Raw genomic sequence first — 7,502 nt, 5'->3', positions numbered from 1 at the left:
CTCTTTATTAGTGGATGAAGCTCCAACTTCTTTGCTTGGCTGGCTGCTTCTTTGTCGACGTCTTTGTCCACTGTAATCATTTCCTAGCCCTTTTCCTGCAAGCACGTCCATTCATTCTGAATTACAGCCACAGGAATGAGCCTTGCCTCGATGCCTTTGTAAAGGTGGTTCCTCCCGCCTGGAATGCCCTTTCCTCTCTCTCAGCCCTGCTCACTCTTTGAAGACTCAACTTAAGTCCCTTTGCCCCCAAGAAGCTCCTTGCTCCATCTCCCGTACCGAATACATGCCTCTATCACATATGACTCTTGTAATGTAATGCAGTCACTGATTTGCCTGTCTCTTTCTCCAGGACTCTATAGTATAAAATTTTACTGGAACAGACTATGCTATTTATAACTTCAAATTTCTAATGATTTCAACTTCTTGGTGCAGGAGAAAGAGCTTGGGCATGAAAGTCAGGCAGCCCTGATTTGATATCTCAGTTTACCATTTATCCATCTTGACCAAGTTTCTTAACCCCTCTGATTCTGTTTCCATATCTATAAATGGAGAATAATAATTCCTACCTCACATAATTGCTATGAAGATTAGAGGTATTTTGTATAAATGCCTGGTACCTTGGTACAGGCACTTAATAACTGGCAGTTAACAGCGGAAATAAATGGATCAGGAAAAAACACACCGGACTTAAAAAATAGCCTATTTAATGTGTGCTTAGATGGAGCAAAGTGAAAGCAGGAAAAAGGCGGAAGAGTTATGAGTATGCACAGTGTCTTGGCAATTAGGATGATGCAGGAGACACTTTTAGTTTGATTTTTTTTCCCCAACCTGACAGCTTTTGATGGAAGACCTGCTTAATTATCAGCTGGCAGAAGTCTGCAAATGATAGGCAGCTCTGTGTATAGAATAATGAATATGACATAAGATAATCTTAGCTAATTACTGTTTACTTGCAAATGTCATATAACTGGCTTCTTGAGTGTGTGTGTGAATTTTTGTCTTGTTTTGTTTTTGCACATGTGAATGTTTGTGTGGGGGGAGGTGTGTGTACAAACCTACACCATAGGAGTCCTGCAGACAAGAGCTCAGTAGGTGGTCAGGACGGCTAGCTCCCCTTGTAGCCGTGCTAGTGTCCCATAGTATCTAGTTAAGGCTTGTTGTTCTCTGCAAACTACAAGCTCCTGGAGGCCCGGGACTGGTCATTCACATCTGCTTTCCTTGCACATAGTATAATACTTGGTTCATAGCAGATGTTCAATGAATATTTGTTATATAGATAAATGGGTGAATTGGGAGTTGACTATGTACGTATCTATGAATATATGATATTTATAGACATTTATGTTGTTCCGTATATTATATATTTATGTTATGCTTTATATATATGCATATACACACACACACATACAATCTCACACACTTTTACTCCCATTCTCTCATTCCTGGGGCCAACTTTCCGTTTAGTCTGGCTACTGATCACATATACACTATACAGTTCCATCCTTGGTATAAATCAGACCTTTGAAACAGTCTATAATAGTGCTATCCCAAAGAACTTTCTGTGATGCTGAAAATATTCATTATCCAACACGAGACCGATGACCATGGAGGCCCTTGAAATGCTGCTAGTCTAAATGAGGAATTGAATTTTGGATTTTATTTCATTTTAATTAATTTAAATTCAAATAGCTATATGTGACTACTGTATTGGTCAGCGCCAGTCTAGAATCCCTGACATTTCTATGTGCTTGTCCAGATAACAGTCATCTGCTAGATCACAGATAACACTTTTTGATGGTGCTTATATCTGGGCTTGGAAGACTTTTATTTTTTGGAGACGGAGTCTTGCTCTGTCACCCAGGCTGGAGTGCAGTGGCACAATCTCGGCTCACTGCAAGCTCTACCTCCTGGGTTCAAGCGATTCTCCTGCCTCAGCCTCCCAAGTCGCTGGGACTACAGGCACCTGCCACCACCCCCTGCTAATTTTTGTATTTTTAGTAGAGATGGGTTTTTGCCATGTTGGCCAGGCTGGTGTCTAACTCCTGACCTCAAGTGATCCGCCCACCTTGGCCTCCCAAAGTGTTGAGATTATAGGCGTGAGCCACCACACCCAGCCTACATGCACTATTCTTAACACAGTAAAATTGTTTTGAGGAAAAAATCCTTTATGTGCTTGTGACGGTTTTGTAGTTCAGCGAAGCCCAGCTTATTAAGTTGCAAAGGTGCTGGTTCATTCAGGAATTGAAATTCTTCCTCATAGTAGTCTGCACCAAAGTTTCTTATGAACAGGTAGCACTTTTTCCTCAAGGACTGGTGCTTTATGGAACTTTCCTGCTTGTTCACATTGGGGTAAGCATTATGTCAGATAGGATCAAAGTCAGAACAAAGAAAAGTGGTTCATTTGGGCTTAAGAAATGTAAATTAGCCAGGTGTGGCGGCTCATCCCTGTGATCCCAACATTTTGGGCGGCCAAAGTGGGAGGATCACTTGAGCCCAGGAGTTCCAGACCAGCCTGAGCAATATGGCGAAAACCCATATCTACCAAAGTAATAAAAATATTATCAGGGTGTGCACGCCTATGGATCCAGCTACTTGGGAGGCTGAGGTGGGAGGATCACCCGAGCCTGGGAGGTTAAGGCTGCAGTGAGCACTGATCATGCCACTGCACTCCAGTCTGGGGGACAGAGCAAGAGCAAGACCCTGTCTCAAAAAAAAAAAAAAAAAGTAAATATAAACTGAGTAGTGGCTGGGCGCGGTGGCTCACGCCTGTAATCCCAGCACTTTGAGAGGCCAAAGCAGGTGGATCACCTGAGGTCAGGAGTTCGAGACCAGCCTGGCCAACATTGTGAAACCCTATCTCTACTAAAAATACAAAAATTAGCCGGGTGTGGTGGCAGGCATCTGTAATCCCAGCTACTTGGGAGGCTGAGGCAGGAGAAAGGCGTGAACCTGGGAGGTAGAAGTTGCAGTGAGCCAAAATGGCGCCACTGCACTCCAGCCTGGGTGACAGAGTGTGACCCCGTCTCAAAAAAAATAAGGCCAGGCGCGGTGGCTCATGCCTGTAATCCCAACACTAGGAGGCTGAGGCAGGCGAATCATGAGGTCAAGAGATCGAGACCATCTCGGCTAACGCGGTGAAACCCCGTCTCTACTAAAAATACAAAAAATTAGCCGGGCGTGGTGGTGGGTGCCTGTAGTCCCAGCTACTCGGGAGGCTGAGGTAGGAGAATCACTTGAATCTGGGAGGCAGAGGTTGCAGTGAGCCGAGATCGAGCCATTGCATTCCAGCGTGGGCAACAGAACGAGACTCCATCTCAAAAATAATAATAATAATAATAAAATAAACAAAATAAAAATAAAATAAAAAATAAATAAATAAAAAAACTGAGTAGCTGTGAGTTGGTGCTGGGAACCAGGAGTTTATCATCTAATGGAGGAGACAGTCACACAAACAGTCTGAAAATGGTACAGTGGGTGCAAAGGGAGCAGTGTCACAGAGTGTTTAGTTTTTCCATGGAAGCGTCTGTCACAAGTAGGTCAACAGTTTGTCATGTATGAATGCATAATGGTGGATGTACTGGACGCCTGTGAATTTGATTATCCATAGATAGAATGGTTATTTCCTTTGTGGAAGCTGAGTTTTGATGAACATTAGCAGTCTTCACCTGGTAAATATTTTAGTGATCAGGAAAGCACTGACATCTTACTATTAATCACATGATTCTAGTTTTCCTACCACTTTCTTTTCTAATGGGCACATCTTATTTTACAGAAGTTACAGAATTTACATGAGGACAGAGATTCATAACATCAAAGATAAGATGACTCAAATAAATGCCATTTACTTTAAAACTTTTAGCCTGTTAAGCCGGGTGCAGTGTGCACCTTAAGTCTCAGCTACTCGGGAAGCTGAGGTGGGAGGATCACTTGAGCCTAGGAATTCAAGTCCAGCCTGGACAAAATTGCAAGACGCTGTCTCTAAAAAAACCTAAAACTTTTAGCCTATTGTGGTACACAAATCTCATGTAAATAGGAATATTTCCTACCATTTAAAATTCAAAGCTTATAGTACAGTAGTTCAAATTTCAGGTCTGCTAATTAATTGTAAAATACTGTGAGACTCTAGAGCAAAGTTTTAGGTATAACAAGTAAAAGCTAAATATGAATAAACTACCATTTCAAAGTTTAACGATGCTTGCCCATTTACAGTCTTCTTCAAGTCAGCAAAAACGAAACGCATGGAAGGTTCTGCTTGAGGGGGCCTCTACAAATCTAGTTAACTCCACCTTTTTTTTCCCCCCCCGAAATAGAGTCTTGCTCTGTCACCAGGGCTGGAGTGCAGTGGTGTGATCACAGCTCACTGCAGCCTTCATCTCCTGGGCTCCAGGGATCTTCCCACCTCCCTACTCCCGGGTAGCCAGGACTACAGGCATGCGCCACCACACCTGGCTAATTTTTTTTTTTTTTTTCCAGTAGAGGCAAGGTCTTGCTATATTGCCCAGGCTGATCTCGAACTCCTGAGCTCAAGCCATTCTCCCACCTAGACCTCCCAAAGTGCTGGGATTACAGATATGAGCCACCATACCCGGCCTGATCTGCTTCATTTGTAGACAAGAAAACTAATATCCAGAGACGTCATGCAATTTGCCCAAGGTCACACAGTTGGTTATCATAACAGCGCTGGGCGTAGAAGTCAAGTCTGATACTAACATTTTAATTTATTTTTTACATTTATTTTTGGAGACAGGGTCTTGCTCTGCTGCCCAGGCTGGAGTGCAGTGGCATGATCATTGCTCACTGTAACCTTTTTTTTGAGACGGAGTGTCACTCTGTGGCCCAGGCTGGAGTGTGGTGGCGCAATCTTGGCTCACTGCAATCTCCACCTCCAGGGTTCAAGCTAGTCAATTCTCCTGCCTGAGCCCCGCTAGTAGCTGGGATTACAGGCGCCCGCCACTGAACCCAGCTAATTTTTTTGTGTTTTTAGTAGAGAGGGGGTTTTACCATGTTGGCCAGGCTGGTCTCAAACTCCTGACCTCAGGTGATCCGCCCACCTTGACCTCCCAACGTGCCGGGATTATAGGTGTGAGCCACCACGCCCAGCCTGCTCACTGTAACCTTCAACTTCTAGGCTCAAGTCATCCTCCCACCTTGGCCTCCCGAGTAGCTAGGACTACAGGCACTCGCCACCATGCCTGGCTAATAAAAAGTAATTTTTTTTTTTTTTTTTTAGAGACAGGGTCTTGCTATGTTGCCCAGGCCGGTCGTGACCTCCTGGCTCCAAGAGATCCTCCCACCTCCAGCCTCTCAGAATAGTGAGATCACAGGTGTAGGTCACTGCACCCAACCTACACACTTATGTTTAGACTTTGCTTCACTTATTCCCAGATTGACATCTTACCATGAACAATTCACTGATAACTTACAAAATATGTATAGTTATAATTTCCTTGATAAGATTTAGTATTAACCACTAAATCATAGATTCTTAAAAAATTAATTAATTTATTTAGATGGAATCTCGCTCTGTTGCCCAGGCTGGAGTGCAGTGGTACAATCTACGCTCACTGCAACCTCTTCCTCTCAGGTTCAAGCAATTCCCCTCTCTCAGCCTCCTGAGTAGCTGGGACTATAGGCGCCGGCTAATTTTTGTATTTTCAGTAGAGATGAGGTTTCACCATGTTGGCTAGGCTGTTCTCAATCTCCTGACCTCAGGTGATCCACTCGCCTTGGCCTCCCCAAGTGTTGGGATTACAGGCATGAGCCACTGCACCAGCCAATCATAGATTTTTAACCTTCTAAAATGGCTTAGTGTGTCTAACGAAGACTACTATTTTTTGAGCTTTTACTTTGTGCCAAGCACTGTGTTCAGTTATTTGTTGAATTTCCCCAACAACTTCAGGTGGCAAGTATCATTTTCATACATGAGTAAACTCAGGCATGGACAGAAAAATAGCTTGTACAAAAATCACACAGCGACCACGTGGTACAGCCTCAACTTTCTGAGCTGAAAGTTTGCACTTCTTGGTTTTTTTTTTTTTTTTTTTTTTTTTTTTTTTTAGTAGAGACGGGGTTTCACCGTGTTAGCCAGGATGGTCTCGATCTCCCGACCTCGTGATCCGCCCGTCTCAGCCTCCCAAAGTGCTGGGATCACAGGCTTGAGCCACCGCACCCGGCCAAAAACTTCTAACCAGAACTTGGTACCTGCTCCCTTGCAGCTGGGCTTTCCTGTTTGTCTATGTGAAAATGTCCACTTTCAGTACAGAATACTTTGGAGGTGTTTCTGACTCTTACATCTTTTGTAAAATACATTGGAAAATGTATCTCAGTATATTTTATGCGTCTTTGATTAATTTAAATTGGGCTTGATTGTGCTATACAAAAAACCACAAAAACAAAAACAGAGTTAAGGCCGGGCGTGGTGGCTCACGCTTGTAATCCCAGCAGTTTGTGAGGCCAAGGCGGGTGGATCACTTGAGGTCAGGAGTTCGAGACCAGCCTGACCAACATGGTGAAACCCCGTCTCTACTAAAAATACAAATAATTAGCTGGGCATGGTGGCCAACGCCTGTAATCCCACCTACTAGAGAGGCTGAGGCAGGAGAATCGCTTGAACCCAGAAGGCAGAGGTTGCAGCGAACTGAAATTATGCCACTGCACTCCAGCCTATGCGACAGAGCAAGACTCTTGTCTCAAAACAAACAAAAACAAAGTTAAATAGAACAGCCTCTCGAGTCCTTTTAATTTAGCATTCTTGTCCCTTCATGTCACTCTGCTAACAACATCCCATGTCCTCTCTCCTCCTGGAGGTGTTTTAGTCCATTTGGGCTGTTCTAACAAACATCACAAGCCGAGTAGGTTATAAACAACAGACACTTACTGGTCACAGTTTGGAAGCTAAGAAGCCCAGGGTCAAGGCCCCAGCGGCCTCAGTGACTGGCGGGGGCCCCCCTCCTCACCCAGGGTGCCTTCTTGCTGTGTCCTCGCAGGGCAGAAGACGCGCACGCTGGTCTCTTCAGCCCTGTATCAATTTTCTAATCCCTTTGATGCGGGTTCCATGCTCATGACCTAGTTGCCTCCAAAGGCCTCACCTCCTAATATCGTGGGGGATTAGGTTTCAACACAGGAATTTTGTGGGGACACAAACATTCAGTCCATAGCAGAAAGCAAAAGCCAAAGTCCTCTACAAACCACCCAGGAGGCTGTTCCTCTCTCCTCTCCCAGCCACTTCCCAAGATTCCCCGCAGGCAGGGGGCTCTTTGCTCCACCTCTTCAGGTCTTTGCTCCAATGTTACTGAATTCCTTCTTCTTCCTCCCCCAACCTCCCCAGCTTTGTGGAGGTATAATCCGTATACAAAAACTGCATATGGTCCGGGCATGGTGGCTCACGCCTGTAATCCTAGCACTTTGGGAGGCCGAGATGGGTGGATTGCCTGAGCTCAGTAGTTCGCCACTAGCCAGGGCAAGATGCTGAAACCCCGTCTCTACAAAAATACAAAAAAAAA

Source organism: Colobus angolensis, unplaced genomic scaffold (assembly GCF_000951035.1).
Source record: "Colobus angolensis palliatus isolate OR3802 unplaced genomic scaffold, Cang.pa_1.0 Scaffold40, whole genome shotgun sequence".
NCBI lineage: Eukaryota > Metazoa > Chordata > Mammalia > Primates > Cercopithecidae > Colobus > Colobus angolensis.
The sequence above is the reverse complement of the archived record's forward strand: the minus strand, read 5'-3'. Positions refer to the sequence as shown.